Here is a 24,992-nt window from a genome sequence, read left to right as displayed (position 1 = left end):
AACATAATAAATCTGAAAATGATTTCTTAAACACCATCTACACTCTAAAATCTTACATACTAAAGTCTACAGAACCTCAAACTAGGCTCTGATACCAAATATAACGTCCCATACCCGAGTGGGGTGGAGAATACTACATGTCACTTATAATTTTATAAACACGTCTCCCAACACATCTAAAAAAAATCTCCAAAGACTTCATAAGCAAAATCAATCTCATATCTTCTAAATAAACCCATTACAAACTCCACATAGTCTTTACTGCAATAATAATAAATCAAGGGGCCCACAATCTTCTAGTAAAGTTAACATACCAAACTGATAAAACCATAGGTCCAACTAAACATAGGTCCAACTAAACCAAAATAAAATTAAATCTTAACATAATAAACTGATACATCTTAAGTTCTAACAAATCTAAACATCAAAAAGAACTTCAAACTCTTCTTCTAACCATGGTACCTTTATGTACTCGACCGCCTATCCATATCTAGCCAAACTCCAATTTCTATTCCTGACCTCCAGCTGGGTCATCAATATCATCTGAGAAATAATGAAGATAAGAGGTGAGTTATTAACAACTCAGTAAGCAGAAAACCTATACTAGTGTGCAAACATTAGCCCTTTTTAGAAAGTTTGGTATGTCGAAGCAAAACATTTTATTTTCATATGCATAACTCAACACGTATTATCAGAAAAATAAGAGCGACACTTCAATCTTTTCATATTCATAAACCATTTTCATATTCCAGAACACTTTGACATAACATAACTGAATATCTTCGTCTTATCATGTCATAGCGTATTATATCATATGCCATGTTTAATCCCTGTGGTAGGGTTGTGCTATCCCCGGTGGCCAAACCAAACATTATCATATTGTGAAACTTCCCAATTTTCAATCTCGAAGCCAGACCACTTTATTTCCAAAGTGGTTGCACTCATATCATATCATGTTGGTACCAACCATATCACGTGAACCAGTATCATCATATCATAACAATATTCAGAATCAGAGCAAAAACATATAAGTATGCCAAAAGTTTTTCATATTCATATCATATCAACCATGTATTGAACATATTCATATCATTTCCATATGATCATAAACAAACCTAAATTATTTTACATCATACGTACAAAAATTCACAGATATCATATTCGCTCTTTTGCTCATTTCATAAACATGTCAAATGTTGCTCATGTCCACACTATTCATGTCAAAAAGTATTTTTCTCTTTCATATAGATTTTCATGAGTAAATGCACAACACATATACTGAAGTTGTTTTCACATTTTCTTTTAAAAACATATCATGCACATTTTACAAACCGACCTCAGTTCATTTTTCTTTTTTTATTTTTTTATGCAAATCCAGCATAGGAACCCCGCTTACTTGACTCTTGCAGCGTATTATCTAAGCCTTGAAAATGACCTCTATCAATCTCGTGACCTAATCATAAAATAAGATATATAAACTAAGTGTTAAAAGACAATTGACAACTTCTATCTAAATAAATAAAACCCATAATCCCAAACCATATAATAGCAAAACTAACTCACTATGACAACCATATAGTAATCTGGACAGCCCGCATTCCAACCCAAAGTACCATATACTAATCTCAAAATTGTCCAATACACCCACCAAAATCAACGTCAAACGCAAGCAATCAAAATATCAACCCCACTTCAATGGCCCCTAACTCCAAGCAATCATCACAAACCAACCAAAACAACAACAATGCAACTCCAAATAATTTACACTCCACTCCATCAGTCGTACAAAACCTGAATAGTATATAAAAAAGAAAAAAAGTCACTACACAACCCCGAGAAACCATTAAAAACACTGCATGTCCCACTCAAATAAATCCAAACTCAGAACATTCCAACACATGATGTTCGCTTATACAAAGAAAATGCCCAAAGAACAACCCAAGGACTACACTAAATAAAAACATGACCTAGAATTTCATTGGAGTGAAATGAATTAATAGAGGTGAATGCGTATGTACGGGCGAGAGAAACAGATAAACAAAGAAAAATGGTTTACCGGCAAGAAACAATGTCACCACTGGTGGCTTCGATGGTTACAAGGCTTCATCGATTAATGAACAAGCAGCACAACAATTACACAGCAAATCAAAACGAAAATTGCACTGGAGAGAAAGAGAGAGTGCCGACAATGAGGGCCCCGAGTTTCGGAGAGAAGAGCCGAGTCTGAAAGGAGAACACCAACTGCAGAACAAAACAGACTCGGGAGAGAGAAACATAATGGTCTGCTACAATGGAGGGAAGCGACAGAGTGAGAAACTGATTTTGTGGGAAAAACCGAAAGTGAGGAGATTTAGGGCATGAGATTCGGAACCACAAAACAGAACCAACGACAAGAAAATAAAATGAAAACGGAAGGAAGTGAATGTGGGTTATGTGTGAGAGAGGCGTCTAAGCGAGGGAAACCTAGAAAAATAAAAGAAACTGAAAGAGAAAGAGGGGGAGAAAGAATCGGGGGGGAAAGAAGAGAAGTTGAGGAAGGAAATACTCACCCCCAAAACGACACCGTTCGCACACCTCCAAGGAAAAGGGTTGGGCCCTCGAGCACGAACCGGCCTCACAAACAAAAACTAGGCCTTACATCATCTCCCGCTGCACTTGCTCTTAGACTGCACTACGTATTCTTTACTCATGGTCTCTCTGTTGGTCATACAAACGCATCTATAAATGAGACTGTTGTTCTAAGAGAGACTCTAACTCTTGCTGTATCGACCTCATATACTCATTCTCATGCTGTGCAACTTCTAAATCTTTGGTAAAATTATTAATTTGTGAAGTCGATGTGGTTGAGGAGGATGAACATCTATGCTTAATAGATTGTCCCAAACCTCTTGCCGCACTAGACTGCAACCCGAACACTTGCGTGAATATGTCTATGTCACTAGGAGAGGAATCCCCAAAAGCCGAGTGCATCTCCATCATTTTTTCCTGCAATTTGAATGGTAATGATCGTTAATAAGTAATGTATTAAAAGAAATAGAAATAAAAAATAAACTATTCACATGTTGCATAATTTATTTAACAAAATTAACACTGCTTACATAATTATCTGCAATGATAGGATCCATCCACTCACTACGCTCATTAGTGTGAGCAGCAACATAGACATGAATGAAGGATAATGTTAGTACTGAAATAAATGAATATTAGAAAAATAAATGAATTCTATAATTTTTTAATTATTATTTTTTCAGCAAGACGGTGGAATGACCTTGAACCGGCACGATGGTGGACAGTCAGAGCGGATCTATTCTATGCATTTGTAGAACTCAAGTGCTACAGAAAATATATTAAGAATGTTAATTGTAATATGTATAAATATAATATATAGAGCGAATATGAATGTAAATAATTAAGAATGATCTTGAATCGGTTCAGGCCTTAGTTTTTGCCACTCCAGTCGGAGGAGCGGGTCATAGATCAGATGAGCACCCTCGACATGAGCACGGATCGACGTAGCACTTTACAGGCGAGGGGGTATCCTCGACGTCAGCCACCCCTGTAGCGGATCTAGTTCATCCGACGCAACCTGGGCCTGGTGTGGGGAGTAGTAGTCAGTAGCCGACAAGTACATCTGCGGGAGATACGCGGCCTGCTTGGGTTGATGCGGTGACCTCACAGTTGATTGCACATATCGATCGACAGATCGCGACTGTAGAGGAGTCTGTCGCTAAGGTAGCCCATTGTGTAGGTACTCTCAACGAGAAGGTTGAGAGCTTGACTGAGGAGATACGGAGTATGAATTTCATGAACAACACGTTCACGTGAGTGTTTTTTACGAAATTCATACATATTTTGTATTTTGTTTTTAATATATGTAAGGAACAATATTATTTAATATATCTATTATTTTTTAATTTCAATTCTCAATCTTTTTTAATGTTAGGTTTTTCAAGTTTAATACTAAATCACTGCACTTCAAATATATATAAACATAAATATATATTTATATATATAAAAATAAATATATTTATACATATAAATATATAATTATATTTTACAAATTGTGTGTATATAAATATGTATTTATGCACTATAAAAACCACATCATTTTTAAATTAGAGTCATATTTAATTTAAATATTTACAATTAACATTCGAATGTAACTTACTAACGTTTGAACGTTGGCGCCAAAACATTTCACGTTCGCACGTAGGTAGCCACAGTGTTCGAACTTATATGTGACGTTCGAACGTCAATTTGCTCTATGTTTGAACGTAAAAAAAAAAAAAAACTCATCTGCCTTTAGTGACCGTTTCCAAAAAGTGTCACAGAAAATACTTTTTAGTGACGGTTTGGGAACTGTCACAATTTCTTAACCGTCACTAAAAAGTAATTATGTTGTAGTGAGTAGAGAATAGGGCCCTAAATAAACAAGACAGGTGGACAAGTGACTTGAGATCGGCTCAATCGAATTCAAATTTGGATCTATTCGTTTATTAAATGGCGTTCATGAACACAAGATTACAATAAATTATTAAATGATACAAGTCCTATAAAATTTGGCCCGACTCGTACAAAACTTGTATGAACTTGAATAACCTCGTATTATTATTTTTATAGTATTATCTCTATATTTATGGTAGAAAAATATTTTTAATATTTAAAGAGATTAGTGGAAATCATGCTCATAATACTAAACATGTTACTTGATTCCGTATTATATATGATAATCATTCATATACGTAAATTTAGAAAGATATTACCAAAAGTCAACATTCGTTTATCAAAATCTGTTGATAAATTTATAGTATATCACATAAATAATCTATTTTATCTAAATAAAGAAACTCGCGAACAAACTCAAAATCGCCTCAAATATTAAATGAGCTGTCTGTAGACATAAAATCCAACTCGTGGAAAAGCTCCAACTCGACTAGTGTTCAAATAAAAGTTAAACGAACAAGATTTGACCATTCACTACTCGCTCAAACTTGACTCATTTTCACTATTAGTGGAGATAAACTCAACGCTAGCTTCACCTAGATAATATCTTGTTTCTACACCACTAAACAGAATTTAAAAATTGTAGACAAAGATTATACGTCCCAGTGGAATTCCGATGGGCTGTGCCGCTGAGCAAAAACAGAGACATGAAAGACATGCATAGAATTGTCAAGAAAAATAAAAAGTGAACACTCTTAGCGAACTATTTCAAAAGGAAGCCTCACCCAAGTACCTGATAATGTTATTTTGTTTTTTAAATTTTCATAATTTTAAGCTTTTGGTTGGTCTTGATGGTATCTCCACGAGAGTGGATGGTCCTTTCCACAGTGCCATTCTCCACAATACAATCGCCTTAATTAGTTTATATTAATATGTGATAGGCATTAATCTTCTTTTGGTCAAAAGTTGATGCCATAATCACTATGGCTGCATTATGCATAGTGGGTGACAAGAATATATCAATAGGTACTTAATTTATGCTCTATTATGCCTTTCTCAATTATAGAAAATGATTTATACAATTTTAGAGTGCTTAAGTTTTAATCATTTTCTTTGAAAAAGTATGAGAAATTTAAGACGTACCCACATGAAAAAATCAATTTTTTTTATAATAGATTCAACTTTTCTTTTAAAAGTGCGCAAAATTTACACAACTTAAGAATTATCTAACATTAGTCCTCAGTTATTGTCTTTCTTATTATTCTTTTCTATTTCCTTATGTTATATATTCTTCTTTAATTTACAATATTAAAATATACACTTGGACAAAACAAATGGTATTAGAGCTGAAGGATTTTTGTTTCGAAATGATTCGGGTGAAATTTAAAGTAAATATAGATCAAGAGCAAGAATATTTTATGCTCTAGTAGGATTATTTTAATGATAGTATCAATATTTGTGGCACAGACATTTGAGTCTAATATAGGATTTGTGGAGGTACGTACATGACTTTGATCAAAGCCATGGCTGGGTGACACTACAAGAAAACTGTTTAATTATAGTCAGTAATTTTCTGTGATGACTATTTCTTACTGAAATGAGTTTATTTTCATCCCAAATAATCCGTCACAAATACTCGTTTTTCTTGTATTGTAAATTCCAATTGAAAAGGCTCTAAATGCTCTTTTATTATAGATAGATAATGGGACATATTGTGATGGACTGACTCCAATCATACCATTGCATGGGTTGGGTAAATTAGGCGATAAAGAGAGAGATACTCAAACAAAGACTAGGCATCGTTTGGATTTAGAGATGAGTTGAGATGGTTTTAGATAAATTTAATAAAATCTTGTTAGAATATTATTTTTTAATATTATTATTATTTTGGGATTTGAAAAAGTTGAATTGTTTATTATATTTTGTGAAAAAATTTTAAAAAATTCTAATGACAAGATGAGATTAATTTATATGAGTTTCAAATCTGGGGCTATATTAGAAAGAAATAGGACTCAAAACAGGATAATAATATATTTAATATGATGATGGGACCAATTAATTAGTGGGAACATAATCAAGACAAGGAATAAAAAAACGCATGCGCATGAGAAAGTAGCATACTAGCTAGGGGTGTAAACTTAAACCGGAAAATCAGAAAACTGGAAAATCGGACTGGACCGAACCGGACCGGTTTTACCGGTTTTGAACCAGTCCGATCCGGAACCGGTTTTTAAAATGTAAAAACCGGCCGGTTCCGGTTCCGGAATTTTTTGGACCGGACCGGACTGGTTGATTAAAAAAATAAAAAATAATATTTTTATATATAAGTTTTATAGAAAATATTTTTTATATATTAAATATTAATATATATAAGTTTTATATATAATGTATAATTATAAATTTTTATGTGAAATTTTATATATAACATATATATTCATATATAAAATAATTTCTTATCATAATTTATAAATTATTACATAAAATGTTAATACTAAATCACAAAAAGTTTATAACTAATATTAATATATAACTTATAACTATACCAATTAGTCTAATATTAATACTATTATATAGTCTAATATATTAATAAAAGTATAAAACAATTTTTTTAAAATCAATTTTTTTTTTATAAACAAATTTTTAATGATAAATTGTGAAATTTACATTTTAAAAAAATCAGAAAACCGGACCGGAAACCGGTAAAACCGGAAGTACCGGTTTAGGAGGGTAACCGGTGTGTAATCGGTTTTGAAAAATACAAAACCAGTACATACCGGTTCGGTCCTAGATTTTATCCAAAACCGGACCGAACCGGACCTGTTACACCCCTAATGCTAGCCAACTACTTCCCCCACAATTAATTATAGAAAACTTGGGTGCAGTTAGGGGTGTAACCGGTTCGATCTAGTTTTAGACAAAATTTAGGACCAAATTGGAATGCACTAGTTTTGCATTTTCAAAAATCGATTACGTACCGGTTACCCTCCTAAACCGGTACCTCTGGTTTTACCAATTCCGGTCCGGTTCAGTCTTGTTCATTCTGGTTTTTTAGTTTTAATAAAATATGAATTTGTCATAAAAATATGTTTATAAAAAAAAAAAAACCGCTTTAAAAAAAATATGTTTTATTAAAAATCTGTTACTATTTACAAAAATCTACTTTATAAAATAAATATGTTATGTAAAAAAAATATGCTATAAAACAAAAACTGAAAATAGAAATCTGCTGTGAAAAAAAAATGCTTAAACCTATAAATATAACTACTACAAAACTGAAATGTAATTAATACACTAATTTATATTAGTATTACAAATATATTATGTATTTTTTTAATATATTATGTATTTATCAAAAGGAATATGTTGAAAATTTATTAGGCCATAAAATGTTATTAATATATATATTTTATGTTTAAAGTATATGATCAAATAAATTTTCATGTTTAAGATTAAAATTTTATGTTATAAATTATAATAAAATTATCTTATATATAATTATAATTTAAATTATTAGTATTTTTAAGGAATTCCGCAAAATACTCAACAGCACCATTATGAATTTCTTCTGGTGAATTGAACTCAACCCCATCCGGAGTTCTCATTCCTTTAATTCTTTTACGTCTTTTATTAGCTAACCACAAATGAAAAAATTTAGAATTACGATCACCTTTCATGTTCCATTTTATTTTAGTCATTTGAGCTAATCTGATATCCTCCCTACATCTCCAAGAGGACAACTCAGCCGAAGCCACCACAAGCTCCCTCTCGGCAACTATATCCCACTCTCTTTACAGACACCCTTCAAGACCCTCAACCTTCACTTCCAAAGATTCAATATGAGCATTGGTCCTACCAAACACCCGCTTATTCGATTCACGAAGAGCCACCTTAACCTTTTTAAGCTTACAAGCAAGATTAACAAACCCCGTCCCAACCACCGGCACAGACCACACCTACTTTACAAAATCTATAAATTCTGGGTGCTCAACTCACATTTGCTGAAATCGAAATGGAGGAGGACCATAGGAACAAGGATCCTTAAGAAATTCTATCAGCATAGGACAATGATCCGAAGTCGTCCTTGGTAAATACTAACAAGACGCATTAGGGTAAAAATACATTAAATTAGCATCCAATAAAACACGATCCAGCTTAGCCCAAGCTCTAGCTAATAATCCACTCTGACCATTACACCAAGAAAATTTACTACCATATGAACTTAAATCAATTAAACCACCCTCATGGATCCATCGGTTAAAATCATCCATAGCCGCTATTGGCCAAGAACGACCACCCCTCCTTTCCAAATCCGTACAAATAATGTTAAAGTCACCAACAAACAAACAAGGATCCTCATTCATACTATTCCACCTCAAGTCCACCCATAAAACCAGCATGTCCATCATATTACACTTTGCATAAATAAAGTTACCCAAAAACTGAAACTGACCCTCAGCTATACTTAAAGACAAAAACTTCGACGGTGATGGCCTGGTTTAGACGTGCATCAATTGATTCTCAAGTGAGGATTCTTGTGGGGTTACTTCCGTCGATTATTAGTTGGCATCTTTGGCTAGAAGATGCACTGCCCGTATGGAGGGGTGTATTCAATCTGTTAGTGTGGTTTGGCATACTATTAAAAATTGGATGAGCTCAATTAGTCAAGACATGAAAAAGGTTAAAAATGTTTTACATATGAATTGCAGATTTTACATGCTTTGCAAATTACGTCAAAAGTCCCCGTGAGGCAGTTTTTAAAAATTGTGGCTTGGCAAAAACCTGCTCTAGGGTGGTTTAAATTGAATACAGATATGGTAGTTACCTAGGAAACACAGGATCTTCAGGGGTGGTTGGTATTATTAGAAATTATCAAGGCCACTTGGTTCATGCTTTTAATTCTTATATTGGTTTCGGTTCTAATAATAGAGCAGAGTTGTTAGCGTTGATGCAGGGTCTTAAAGCATGTAAAAATCTAGGGATTATTTTTGTGGAAATAGAATTAGATTCTCAAGTGGCAATCTCTTGGTGGAATAGGCGAAGTTGTGGAGTATGGTATTTGGAAGATTTTTGGGAGGATACACTTGTTCTTATGGATTCGATGGTTTGCGTAGTTCGGCACGCTTATAGGGAAGGTAATAAAGTTGTTGACTGGTTGGCTCGGAGTGGGGCAGCTGGTCGTAATATGGAATGGAATTTTGTTGGAGATTTGCCTAGGATCCTTCGAGGTTTACCTCGATTGGATAAACTTGGTTTACCATCTTTGCGGTGCTGTCAGAGTTAAGAATCATGTGCTGTTTGGTTGTTGTGTTGGTTTGGTTAGCTTTTATTGTCTATGTTTGTTGGGCTAACGGTTTTTTTTTGCAGGTGAGGATTTGTTTTTTGGCTGGCAAAAACTAGGTTTTTTTGATACCTAGTTTCGGACCTTTATATTGTATCTCCAGGTATTGGTATGTAACCACGGTTTTCCTCCACCAGTCCAATCCGGTCCTAAAAAACATAAAACCGAAACTGCACCAGTACCAGCCAATTTATGAACTAAGAGAACCGATCCCGAACCGGACCGGTTCCACTTGTTTGGGCTTGTCCGGTTCAGTCTAGTTTTTCGATTTCTCGGTTAATATTTACACCCCTAGGTGCATTGTAGAGACCAGCTTGTTCGGTCATGCAATTAAATGACTAAACTCAGTCGTAAAAATTTAATGCATAAATAGATGATGTGACTTGACAAAAGTATACCTTTTATTTTGAAAACTATATATATAAGATTTGTAAATTATCATTGGCCTTATAGGTATATATACAAATTTAAGGATAGTAACCAAATTCATAAATTATTGATAAATTTCTAATATATAGCATGAATAATTTATTTTATAAAAATAAAGTAACTCTTGAATAAGTTTGAACTTGCTGAATATTAAATAAAGCAGTTTGTGAATATAAAATCCAACTAGATGAAAAACTATCCACTCGTATTCAAATACAAGTTAAACGACCAAGACTTGATCACTCACTACTAAGGGTGTAACCTGTCCAGTTCAGTTTGGTTTTGAACAAATTATAAAACCGAACTGGTACACCGGTTTTTGGAAATTTAAGAATTGATATGGACTGATTCGTCACCAAAATGGAACTTTTGGTCTTTCAGGTTTTGTTCCAGTCTAGCCCAATTTTATGATTTATCGTTTACACGTGTAATACTATATAAGTTTAGTATTATATTTTTTTCAATACCAAACCTAATTATTAGAATTTAGTATTTAATTACTAGTTTATTAATGTCCAATTATATTAGCATAATATAAGTAGTATCTAATTTATTAGTGAGATTAATAAACTTGAATATATAATAAGATTAAAATAGTATAACTAGTGTCTAATTATACTAGTATATGTAATGTGTAACTTATATATATATAATGTTACATTAATTTTATGCTATAAGATTAATAGACTTTAATAAGATTAAAATTTCATGTTACATTAATTAGCAATTTAGTATATAATATATAATATAATATGAAAAAATTATATATAATATAAAAATTAAAAATTTATATATACAGGTCCGGTTGGTTTAAACCGGTTTTCAAAATATATGAACTCTGGTTGCAGCTTGTGTAGATATTTTGCACCAAATCAACATTAAAAGACAATCTTAGGAATAGAAATTTAAAAAAAAAAATCTAATTTTCCATTATTTCCATGAAAATAAAAATAAGAGATATAACGAAGGAGGTCCTAAGGAGCCTCAAACTACCAATCTCTAAAGGGAAATTTTGTTGACAAGAGAGGAATGAAATATTTCTTAAGCTCGTGAGCAGTCTATTTGATATACTCAACTCAGGAAGAGCTCACAACTAGCTTTTAATAATACCTTTACTAATATTAAATTAAATTATTGAAAAATCATTTATGATTCATTACTTATCAATCAATAAATTCATGCCACAAAAAGCGATGATGAATAAGAGGATGATGAATACTATCTTTCTTCACCAAATATCAAACTCTCATCACAGTTTGACTTGCAATTACAAATTTGATGAATACTTAAATATGTGCATGATTTAAGTAGACAAGATATACTCATGGAATGCTGATCTCATTTTTTAATGGGATTTGGCTGATCATATATTTTGTGTGGAATGCACTACAACACAATTGCTTTTTAGTGACGGTTGGAAAATTATGATAGTCCCCAAACTGTCACTAAAAAGCCTTTTTTGTGACGGTTTTTGGAAACCGTCACTAAAGACAGATGAGATTTTTTATACATTCAAACATCACATATAAGTTCGAACATTGTGGCTACTTAGTACGAGCGTGAAATGTTTTGGCACCAACGTTCGAACGTTAGGAATTAACGTTCAAACGTGCAAAGTTTTGTGCCAACATTCGAACGTCAATTACTAACATTCGAACGTTAATTGTAAATTTAAATTAAATATGACTCTAATTTAAAAATTATGCGATTCTTATGGTACATAATTTGTGAACAAGTCTAAAAAATTGACTTGTATATATTTATATATACACAATTTGTAATATATAAATATATATATATTTATGTTTATATATATTTGAAGTGCAGTGATTTAGTATTAAAGATGGAAAATATAACATTAAAGAAGATTCAGAATTGAAATTAAAAAACTATAGAAATATTAAATAATACTTTTCTTTACATATAATAAAAGCAAAATACAAAATAGGATCAAATTTCTTAAACAACACTTAGATGATAGCGTTGTTCACGAAATTCGAACTCCGTACCTCCTCAGTCAAGGTATCAACCTTGTCATTGAGGATACCTACACGATGAGCGATCTCGGAGATAGACACCTCTATAGCCGCTAGTGATCGATTGATCTTATGATCGATATGTGCAGTCAGCTATGAGATCACCTCATCAACCCAAGCATGCCGCGCATCTCCCGCAGATGTACTCGACGACTACTGACTACTACTCCCCACATGACCTGGCTCAGGCTGCATCAGAAGAACTAGATCTTCTACAAGGGGTGGCTGACGTCCCCTCGCCTGTCCAATACTACGTTGATGCGTGGTCATGTCGAGGGGGCTCATCTGACCTTTGACCCGCTCCTCTGCCTGGGTTGGCACTACCCGTGTAAGTAATAGCCGGCTGATTAGGAGACCGTATGGGAGATTATCCGTGGAGACGATACTCGCCTCATAACGGATCCTCTCAAAGATGTGCAGTGGCAAATCTATGAGATCTCCACGTGCCACTTGTATCAAAAACTGTGCCCAAAGCCGACTAAATGTGGTTTTATGTGCCACAGGATCCACATTTGTTGCAACAATAAGATGCAACATACGAAAGAAAGGTAGCGTATGGTTCTGGTTGAAGGCGTTCCTCCTCTCGATCTGCATGCGGTCCTTCCCCGTGAGGATGTAGAAATCCGCGTCTCAGTCATCATCCTGAGCCTCGAGGCTAGTATCATCGGCCTCTGACCGGTCTTCATCTCTGGCTAATGCTGGCTCAAATGGGCGGCCAGTAGATGATGCAGAAGTGCCTACATCCTCACAGGGTGTAGCGTGTGCAGATGTCTCAACTCCTCGACTAATCTCGAGGTGCTCGGCGATGACATATGGTGAAATCTCAATGGAAACACCACGGCAGTAACGGTGTGCGAGGATGCATCCTGAGGCATGTCATACATCCTCATATAGAACTCCTAAATCATTGAGGGGTATACCTGCCCTCTCAATTTGCAGATATTTCCCCAGCCTCTACTGAGGAAAACATCTCTCAGGTTCGTCTGCTCCCATGTGAGTTCGTCGAACTCATTAATTAGGACCTCTTACTCTACCATAACAGTATGAGCGCCGATACGAGCAGTGTCCAGAGTAGCTCCTTCCCTCCCTCGTTTCCTTGTATGTAGAGGATGAGCCATATCCTGAAAATAGAAAGAAAAAAAAATTATTTACATTGATGCATTTTTTGTGTTAATTTTAAGCTGCTCTGCATTAACGTTCGAACATAGAAAAATAAACGTTGGAACGTTCGGATAAAACGTTGGGACGTGTATCCTTTACGTTCGCATGTAAAACACATGCGTGCAACATATAACATATACGTTTGAACGTATACAGTAAATAAACTTAAATGACTTACGTTCAGACGTTTATGTTATACGTTCGAACATATGTGTTTTACGTGCGAACGTAAAGGATTAACTTCCGAATGTTGAGGCATAAATAAATTTAAAAAGTATTACGTTTGGACGTTATAATTAAACGTTTGGACGTACATTATTCAAAAAATAACGTCCGAATATAAAACAATACATGTTCGAACGTAGAAGCCTTAATGTAATAGCGACGTGTCACACCAAGAGTTGGGATGTGTCCTGATGCACCATGGGAGAGTTGTGGCATATGCCTCACGCCAACTCAAGCATTACGAGCGCAACTACCTGACCCATGACCTAAAGCTAGTAGCAGTTATTTTTGCCTTAAAGGTTTGGCGACATTACTTGTACGGGGAGCGCTGTGAGATCTACACGGACCACAAGTCTTACATATTCCCTTGCTAGAAAGAATTAAATGTGAGACAACGTAGGTTGTTGGAGCTGATAAGGGATTATGACTATACCATCAACTACCATCCCGGCAAGGCTGATGTTGTAACAAATGCTCTCAGTAGGAAATTTTCTTCTAGTACCCTTGCGAGCATGTACACCCCTCAGAAATTATTCTGTTGGACATGGAGAAGCTAGGAGTGGAGATGGTGAGGGATGTACAGGCAAGTTTAAGTACCTTGGTTCTTAGTTCGACAGTATCAGACCAGATTAAAGTTGCTAAGAGTGAAGATGTTAGCCTCTAAAAGCTCAAGACAGAGGTTTCAGAAGGGAAGCAACTTGACCTTATTGTTTTTGAAGATGGGTCCCTACGGTTCAAGGGGAGACTTTGTGTACCAGCATAGAACGAATTACAGGACCTACTACCTAGGGAGGCATACAGGTCTTTATACACAGTGCATCCGAGTAGCACCAGGATGTATCGAGACCTAAGACAACACTACTGGTGGAGCAGAATGAAGAAGGATGTATCTAGTTTTGTAGCTCAATGTCTGTCGTGCCCGATGGTTAAGGCCGAGCATTAAAGGCCTTCAGGAACACTACAACCATTACCAATCCCAATTTGCCCATGGGATGAGATTAGCATGGACTTTGTGACAGGATTTCCTAAATCCTGGACAGACAAGACTCGGCATGGATGATCGTCGATAGGTTGTCCAAGACAGTTCACTCCGTCCTATTTAGATGACCTAGTCGACGGGCAAATTAGCATAATCGTAAGTTTGGAAATTAGTCAGGCTGCATGGAGTTCCATCCAAGACAATATCGGATAGGGACTCGCGATTTACTTCAGCTTTTTGGAGGAACGGGCAAAGGAACCTGGGAATAGAGTTGGCTTACAGCACTGCTTTCCACCCTCAGACAGATGGCCAGTTCGAAAGGACAATTCAGATTCTTAAGGATATGTTACGGGCATGTATCTTGGATTTTAAGGAGAGTTGGATGAAATACTTGCCACTGGTTGAGTTCGCCTATAATAACAGCCACCAGGAGAGCATCAACTCGGCACCATACGAAGTTTTGTATGGACGCAAATGTAGATCACCCCTTTATTGGGACGAGGTTGGTGAGAAAAGAATGCTCCCTGATTTAGTTCAAAATATGCAAGAGAAGGTGGCTATCATTAGAAAAAGGCTTGCTTTGGCCCAAGAGAGGCAGAAGAAATATGTCGATCGTAGGAGAAAAGAGCTATACTTTGAGGTATGAGATAAGGTATTCCTACGGGTGGCTCCAATGAAGGGAGTGATGAGGTTCGGCAAGAAGGGCAAGCAAACCCCAAGATATATTGGCCTGTTCGAGATTCTTGAAAAGATTGGAGCAGTAGCATATCAGCTTGCACTACCTCCACAATTTTCAGCCATGCATGATGTTTTGCTTGTCTCAATGCTCCGGAATCATGTGCACAATCCCACCCATGTGCTGGATTATGCGCCTCTCTAGGTGCACAAGGACTTCTCATACGAAGAAGCGCCAATCCGAATTTTGGATCGGTAGGTTCGAGTACTTCGCAACAAAACAATCCCGATGGTCAAAGTACTATGGAACCACAGTACGGAACAGTAGGTGACGTAGGAGCACGAGGACGACATGAGGGATAAATATCCCACCTTTTCCCTTAAGGTATGTCAATCTCGAGGACGAGATTATTTTTAAGGTGGGGAGAGTTGTAATACCCGAACCTTACTACGCAGGTCTTGCGTCATCTATCAAAATATTTTCAAGTTAAATATTTTGAGATAAAGACTTTTATTATTTATTATATTATTTTAAGATGGGTGTGCTTTTATTTTTACATGGGTCATTAAATAATTCATGGCTATGATTTTTATAACCTTACAATATTTCTTTCAAATCTTTTAATTTTAGTTACTCATGAAATGGCCCAAACTCTTTTTGACCTCCAACATTTGATCTCCACCATTCATTCCCTAGCTTATGGGACAAGTTTGATTTATATTCATTGACTTTTCCTTCTCCCTTACCCGTAGCTTTCCCCATAAGCCAAGTGAATCCATTTCCTTCTCCTACACATTGGCTTCCTCAACAAGCCATTAGACTTTCTCATCCCTCTCTTCACCCGTCAGCTTCCTCAAGAAGCTAAGTGGATTCCTCTTTCTTCCCCCACTCGTCGGATCCAAGGAAAAGAGAAACACAATCCTCTCATTTTCCCTTGCACCACCGATGGCCTCCAAGACAAAAACCAGTCAATTTCTTCCCCACCTCTCTTCATCCGTCAATTCCAAGGCACCCGAAGGAGAGAAAATCTCCTCAAGTGTTCCTTCACATGAGAAACCGCTTGGCTCTTCCCCAACCGCGCGACCTCTTCTTCTCCTCAAGCCGATTCTTCCATTTCGTAAGCCCAAGTCTCCCACCGTAAATCTCCAGGGGAAAATCAACCTCCTTTGAGATTTCAGATTTTTCTCTTCCTCTTCTCATTGCTGTGTTTCCGTTGCTTGAAAAGGGGATCAAATTAGGTGATGCTCTCTCCCTGAGATTTCTTGCGATGGAGATTATTGCTAAGCAAATCTGTGTCCTATAATTGGGGGTGTTCGGATTTTTGTGTTAGCCGAGTATCTTGTGGTAGCCTCTAGACAAATTTCTCATTTTGTTTCCTCTATTAGTTGCTCTATTGGGTAGTAATTAAGAGCCCTGCTTTCTAGTCAAAACCGAGTGTTTTGAGATGGTTTGCCATGCATTCTGCTACCCTTCGAAAATGATATATTTCTTGTTTAACTTGGTTAGCCTCAGGTGTTGATTAATTGGTTGTTGATAAATATATTTATATATATATATATATATGTATGTATGTGGACCAAGAAGCCGTGTGTTTCTTGTCATTTGTGATGGCATATTTCTGGTTTAAGTTGTTAGTCACAAGTGATGATTATTTTATCTATGGTGTATATATGTACATGAAGAAGCTATGAATATAAGTCTTGTTTTGGTATGTTCTAGCTGTGTGTCTATCCTATGTTTTATGGACCTAGTCGTGTGTGTGTGTTTTGTTTTATGGTTCTAGTTATGTGTGTGTGTCTTGTTTTGGTGTGTGTTCCAGCTGTGTGTGTCCCAAGGCTGATTTTGTGGTTCCTTTCTTGTGTTACCTTGAGTTAAGCCATGTTTTTAGTTATGCTTTTATTTGTTAATTAATGGAGTTAAAGTTTATGATTTTTAAACATGCTTTCCTCAAGTTTATGGCCAAAGTAAGCCACTAAGAGTTTTAAACCTAAACTAGTAAGCTTACTTAGAAATTTTAAGTTGCCAAGAGTTGTATCTTTCTATTTGTGCTATGTTTCACAAAATATACGAGGTTTTCTTAAATATTGTAATGAGGATACTAAGAGTTGACTTAGTGCCATGTTTGTAGCTAAATGGATTAAGGAAGACGCCTTAATTCTACTTGGAATTTAAGTGAGCACATATGGGTATTGGATAGTAAAGTCTTAAGTGAAATGAATATTAATATGTTTATTTCATTTCATTGAATAAGAGTTTATTTTCAAGATTCAATGAACTTACTTGTAAAGCCACGAGGTAAGTAGCTATGACCATACTCCTTACACACAAAGCTCTCTTATAAAAAAGTCTCTCTCTCTCTCCTTTCAAATGTTTCTCTTATGAAAGAATAAATGCATGTATAATATGTATTAGCCTTTCTTGGTAACTCCTATTAAGTACCTTATTAATTACCATTGTGTGTATGTAAGGTAATGCATCATGAGATTTTATGCATGCTCTCTCTCAAATAATTATGCCTTACCTATATGTAGCATGACATGAAACATTCCTTTCAAAGAAACGCATACGCATTGGCACTAAATGAAGATAATAAAAACGTTATTTTTTCTAAAGAAATGAAAGGAAAATGAATGTATGAATGTACGTTACGGCCACATGTATGAAAAGGGTACCAAAGGAATGGGCATATTGCAATGCTGGGTAAGTAGTACTGGTAGTGCACCCAGTGCTACCCCCCATGAAAGGGGTTCCCAACCTGCGGCCGCAGGCAGAATCTAGGTCCAAAAGACCGCTAACCCCAACACATGGGGCGTAATAGTGTGTGTACTGGCCCAAGAAAGTGAAACATAAAGTAAAGTTATTTCTTAGGAATATTTATGCATGAAAAGTATAGTTAAGCATGAAAGTACAGTTATGCATGGAAAGTACAGTTAAGCATGAAAGTATAGCTATGCATGAAAAGGGCAGTTATGCACTAAAAGTGCAGTTATGCATAAAAAGTACAGTTATGCATAAAAGTACAATTAAGCATGAAAGTACAGTTATGCATGGAAAGTAAGTTAAGCATGAAAGTATAGTTATGCATGGAAAGTGCAGTTATGCATGAAAAGTGTAGTTATGCATGAAAAGTGCAGTTATGCATGAAAAGTACAGTTATGCATGAAAAGTGCAGTTATGCATGAAAAGTACAGTTATGCATGAAAGTACAGTTATGCATGAAAAGTACAGTTATGCATGAAAAGTACAATTATTCTTAAATGGTTACGCATGAAAGCATTGTCAAGAATTAGCAAATGTTTATGTATGCATGTTTTCAAAAGAAAATATTATGTGATTAATAAGTTAACGGCATGGTGTACTGCTTACTGAGTATTAGACTCACTTTGTGTTTTGTTTTAAATGTCCAGGTATGAATGATGAGGCTGTGGAGCTAGACACTGCTGAGGAGGGAAGGGCTGATGCTTAGAATTCCCTGTCGGTTTGGTTTGATGATAATGGTTATGTTTTATGTTTTATGATGGGTCTCATGTTGTGACATTCTGTTGGTTTGACTTTAAGACAATATGTCCTTGGGCATGATGTAGGTATTGTGGTGGGATGATGGTAACCCCACATAAGATAGTTAATGTCTTTTGGGTGTGTTGTAGGGACAGAGTCCCCTTTTTATTGGAACTAGCGATGTTTTAAATGAATGAATGGTGGACTCTGAGAGTCCTTTGGGTAATATGTTGAATATATTGTCTATCAGGTGCTTACTTTTAAACTAGAAACGCAGTGTACATGCATGACATGCTCACGCCTATCCCTTTTACCCTCGTAGAAAAAAAAAATACATACTAATATTAATAAGGAAAGAACAGGTCACGCGTTGTGATCTCGTCCTAGAATTGGGACGGGGTTGTGACACTTAACGACTATGTAATTGAAAAGCTGTATGTTTGAATGTCTTGGTGAAATGTTCGAATGTTATGACACAGAATGACTGAGTCGACTCAGCCATTATTGAAATCTCGAAAACCTGTGTACAAGGTTCTAAATGACGAAATGCCACCGTAGAAATGAAGTATACACTTAAATAAACTTTTCTACGGTGACTATTTGGCCAATGACAAGCTGTGGTGGCTGGAAAATGGAGTTTAAAATCCAACCACCACTTGACCCGTTTTAAACAAAACTAAACCCAAATCTCAAATAAAATACATATTATTTGATTAAAAGATGAATGCCTACCTTTTAGTGACGGTTGTGGTGGAGTTTGAAGGTGATGGGGACGGAGTAGTGGCGGCGTGCAAATGGGAACGAAGTTAGATAACGGTGAAAATGATGTTTCGCTATTTTGTTTTGGGTTTATATACATGAAACGTTCGAACGTAATTATTAGTACGTTCAAACGTTTCTCGATTTATTTTCAAGAATATTAACTATAATATATTATATTATTAATATATGTTACATATTAGAATGTATACAATAACATATAGCATACTATATATAATATTATATTATAATATATAGTATATTATAGTATCTATATATACTGTGTATTATATATATAAAGTATTAAATAGTATATTATATATAATGTACTATATATATAGTACAGTATATATCTAATAGTATATAATATATTATATAATATATTATATATATGATCCATTATAAACTAATGAAAGCAACATTAGAACCACAAGCTCTTATTATTAGCCCAAAACGATATACTTTATTATTACAATCTAGTACGCAAAATTCTAGTGTACAAATTCCTAAATGGATTGATTGGAATCAAATTACTCTACTTAATGAATGACAATTAGATTATTGGTTTTTTTGAATTTGTGAGCGCTAGTTATATTTCTAAAGTTTAGCAATGTTTATACATGTTGTTGTGATTTTATACTTACTCTTGAAATAATTGTGATTATTGTTTGTGAATTTTGTGAATAGTTTGTGAGTTTATGGTGTTCATTGATGAATTAATATGTGTAGAAATATTGTTGTGGGAATATTGTTTTTGTTATTGTTTTTAAATTTTTATTGAATATGTTTAACAAGAAAATTATAAGTTTAGGATCTTAATTTAAGTAAAGATTAAAAATATTTAATATACAAATAATATAAGAATTAATATTTAACATGGAGTAAGTATATATATTATATTCATACTAATTTAGTTAGAATATGATTATTATTCAAATTATAAGTATAGTATAAATTATGTCTTAAAAAAAAGTATATAACTTAACTATATATAAAGTGTAATACTTTTTTCATATAGAGGGAGATCAAAGACGAGGCTGGCCATTGGATCAATAAATAAGAAGGCAACTTTAGTGGGAGGATCGATCCCTTTTGTTTTCAAAGTAATGTTCAAACATCCTCCATGATTGTGTTACAAGTAATAAATAGATGGAGGACTAACTAGCTAGCTAGCTTGGTGATCACGTTGTAGTTGCGTACCTTCATTTGTTGTGTTTGTGGCTATGAAGTGGGCCATACGTATCTTCAGACATCGATATAGGTGTCCATTAAATGCTAGCCCCAGCCGTACGGGCCTCTGCTGATAGTCATTGAAAGTCGAGAATATTTATGAACGGTATGGAACTGGGTTGGATGAAGTTGAAAGACATACAAATTATGACCCTCAGATGATGTGATTCAAGAAAATCATTACCATATAGTATTTTATATGGTGCATTATAAATATATAAGTTTTGTTGTTCGTTTTATTAATTATATATTATTGATTGATATATATGGTATAGTACATATACTATGTTATTATGTTTTCATCTAAAGTATTATGCTATCATACTATATATATATATATAATATAGTATATATACTATACTATAATATAGTTTATAATATAGAATTTAATAAGTAACAAAGAATATCTCGAACAACCGGGTTGTATGAAAGAAGAAAATAATGACAAGAAGTTAGTATTTTTTTCAACTTTAAAAAAAAAATTATATTGAAGAGAAATATTATGAGTATCTAGAAAAAAATACATATATATAACTATTATATTAAGGAATAATAACTATTGAATAAAATTGACGTTCGAACATGATTTTTTAACGTTCAAAGTTTAATAATGTATTCCCACTGGAATGTTTTATCTGTGATGATCATTACATGTTCGAACGTTTCAACTTCACGTTCGAACATTAATGGAGGTATATGAGAGTTCATTCTCATGTTCGAACGTACAATTAAAATACGTTCAAACACTAGGAGAAAAATGCGGGAAAGTTCTTGCTCGATTTACGCACCTCTGTGATGAGCTGAAACTTTCGGATGTTAAAAGGGTACATTCGAACGTAAATTTTCTAGCATTCGAACATTAAACTAAAAGTTTCATTTAGGTATCTTTGTGATGATCTAAACCTTCAGACGTTGATTTTTTACATTCGAATGTTAGTTGATGCAAATCACTATGAAATTATAAACGTTTGAACGCCAAATTTTTTAACGTTCGAACATGAAAATAAAAGTCTGAGAAATTTCTCACTCGATCTAGGTATCTATCTGATAATCTGAACATTCAAACGTTAGTCGATGAAAATCCCTGGGTATTTATAAATGTTCGAACGCCAAATTTCTTAACGTTCAAACATGAAAATAAAAGTGCGGGAATTTTCCCGCTAAATTTCGGGCGCTATCATAGGAAGACACGTTCGAATGTTTATAGAAAACGATCGAACGTTCTTCGCAAAAAAATTATCCTATTTTTTTAACGTTCGAACTTCATTTAAAAATTGGGTGGGATAATATTACGTTTGAACGTACAACTTAAACGTTCGAACGTTCCATCTAATAATTTGAAACCTTAATGAATACATGCACGGGAGGTAGCGGCTCATTCCTGCTTCTCCCGTGCTCGCAACGAAGAGAGAAGTGAGAGAGGGACGTAAGTTAGAGAGAGCGGGAGTTAGAGTGAGAGAGAGTTGAGTCCAAATTAGAGAGAGAGAGAGACAGTTAGAGTGAGAGAGTGTTACAGTGAGAGTTGAGTTGAGTTTTGGTAAGAAAAAATTATTTTTCTTTTGTATTTTCTTGAATTTTATGATATTTGTCTTGTGTCTTTGTTATATATATTTCTAATAAGTTAGTGTTGCATTTTTTGAAGGGTTGGTTGTTTTGGCAAGTTGGAAGCTTTTGATTTGCAGGAGGATACTGTGAGTGCTAGATATATTTTTAAATTTTAGCAATATGTTTATACATTTTATGCTTACATAGTTAGAAATATATTGTCTTTAGGTTTTTTTAATACATGTTTATTGCTTACTCAAGTTTAGGAATATATTAATACATGTTGTGATTTTATGCTTACTCCTGAAATAATTGTGAATAGTTTGTAAATTTTGTGAATAGTTTGTGAGTTTATGGTGTTCATTGATGAATTAATATGTGTAAAAACATTATTGTGGGAATATTGTTATTGTTATTGTGATATGGATTTGAAATATTGTGATGATTGTTTGTGAATTTTTATTGAATATGTTTATATGGTTAGAAATATATTGTGTTTAGTTTTTAGTATTTATGTGAATTTTTTATATAATATTTTGTTGTATTTTTTAAATTTATTCTTTGACAAGAAAATTATAAGTTTAGGATCTGAATTTAAGTAAAGACTAAAAACATTTAATATACATTTAATATGAGACTTAATATTTAACATTTAATAAGTATATATAATATATTCATACTAATTTAGTTATAATATGATTATTATTCAAATTATAACTATAGTATAAAACTTGCTTTTAAAAAAAGAAAAAAGGTATATAACTTAACTATATATAAAGTATAATATATACATACAATAACAAGAATTAATAATTACTTATTAATTATAAATAACTCACTCAATTAAAATTATATAATAACATTTGAAATTAAGTATAAAAATTATTTTTAATCTTTAGGAATGATAATAATTAAAATTATATAATAACCTTTGAAGAAATTATATATAACAATTATAATAATAATTATATAATAAGAATTAAAATTACATAGGTATCAATTAACAATCTCTTAAGATATATAATAACAATTAAATTATTTTGTATAGAATAGCCCCAACCAATCTAAAACCACTATAAAAAACTTTGTTGCATGTTGAGAAATCTAAACTTTTGATTCCATACCTATTAATTTTTACTTTTTTCATAAATTAACAATGTCACATTCGTATTGTGTTATATTATTAAACTAGAGAGAGATGAAAGAATATGTGAACAAGTTTCGTGTCTTGTACACCCCGAGGAAGAATAATCTTGAAGAAATGTCTGTCAAATTGCTCGACTCTCAAAGTCTCTCCGGCCTTGAGAGTTGTCAATGTCATTCAGTTTGTGACGGTTAAGTAATCAGATTAAAATTTAGACATTTATTCAAGGTCATTCTCTCTCGTTCTGTACTGATAGGAAACTGTTTCACATAATCTTCCATCTCTCTCTAGTTTAACAATATAACACTACTAGAAGGTGACATTGTTAATTCAAACAACATGGATATATTGTTTGTAGTGTGTTTTGATAGATGTGGTGTGACATTGCATAAATATTGTGATTATTGTTTGTATAGTTTGTGAAAAGTTTGTGAGTTTATGCATAGTATTCATTGATGAATCAATCAACATTGTTATGACAATACTGTGAATATGTTGTGATATGGATTTAAAATATTGTGATTATTGTTTGTGAATTTTGTTTAAATATGTTTACATGGTTAAAAATATATTGTCTTTAGGTTTTGTTAATACATGTTTGTGACGCCCCCCAGATTCCGCTTGGGATCGGACGGACATCTGAAGTATCGGGACATGCAACACAAGGGTACTTGCCCCCGTTCATGACATATAAGATGCAATGTTTCTAACATGCATCTAGCATTATGCAATATTCATAGCGGATAATGAATTTTTTTCTTTTTTTTTTCTTTAGCAATACTATGCACCAAACTGAAATATCCCAAATACTTAAAACATACTTCATACTTAACGACATACTAAATAACTAAGATCACAATAATAGTCCATACGGATGTGATCAAAAGAGTGCTAGAGATTGAACTCCACAAATACAAGTAGTAATCTGAGGTAACTACTGTACTACCATCTACGTCATACCGTCGCTTAGTCGACCTTTTCCAGTTGGTCGATTCTCGGTTCTCCTTCAAATCCTATAACAAAATTTACCATTCGGGAGGAATGGTAATTGAGACTACCACAGTGAGATTTGATTACAAATCTCAGCAAGTTAACAGAAACTTCCACACAGGTCAATGATGCATGCATGGCAGTAAAAACATGAATGCATAATCAAATCATAAGTAATCATAGCATAACTTGACATACAACATAACATAACTGGCATAACTTAAACTGAAACTGAAGCTTAGCATGAACGTGATTTGAAACATAACATGAACTTGAAACATAGCATGAACGTGAACTTGAAACATAACATAAACTTGAAAAATAACATGAACGTGAACATACATAATTTGAACATGAACTTGAGCATGACATAACATAAATGTGAATTTAGAACATAACGTAAACGTGAACATAACATAACATGAACTTGAAACATGTTCTTGTCTCATGGGATTACCATGATTGCGTGAACGTAAACTTGAACATAACATAACGTGAAACATGACTTGAACGTGAAATGCGTGAACTTGGAATCTTAT

The 24,992-nt window shown here is 34.0% G+C and overlaps 1 long non-coding RNA gene across 2 annotated transcripts; it reads left to right on the top strand.

Annotated features, from left to right (window-relative positions):
* The first annotated feature begins 16,382 nt into the window (after positions 1-16,382).
* LOC108981606 lies at positions 16,383-19,007 on the top strand. 2 transcript variants are annotated; one of them, XR_004798425.1, is made up of 2 exons: positions 16,383-16,525; positions 18,695-19,007. It is a non-coding gene; the product is annotated as an uncharacterized LOC108981606 (long non-coding RNA). The 2 variants fall into 2 exon arrangements; XR_001994583.2 differs by lacking the exon at positions 16,383-16,525 and adding an exon at positions 17,485-17,582.
* The last annotated feature ends 5,985 nt before the right edge of the window (positions 19,008-24,992 follow it).

This window comes from Juglans regia, chromosome 15 (assembly GCF_001411555.2).
Source record: "Juglans regia cultivar Chandler chromosome 15, Walnut 2.0, whole genome shotgun sequence".
NCBI classification, from domain to species: domain Eukaryota; kingdom Viridiplantae; phylum Streptophyta; class Magnoliopsida; order Fagales; family Juglandaceae; genus Juglans; species Juglans regia.
This window is presented reverse-complemented; position numbering and strand designations above follow the sequence as displayed.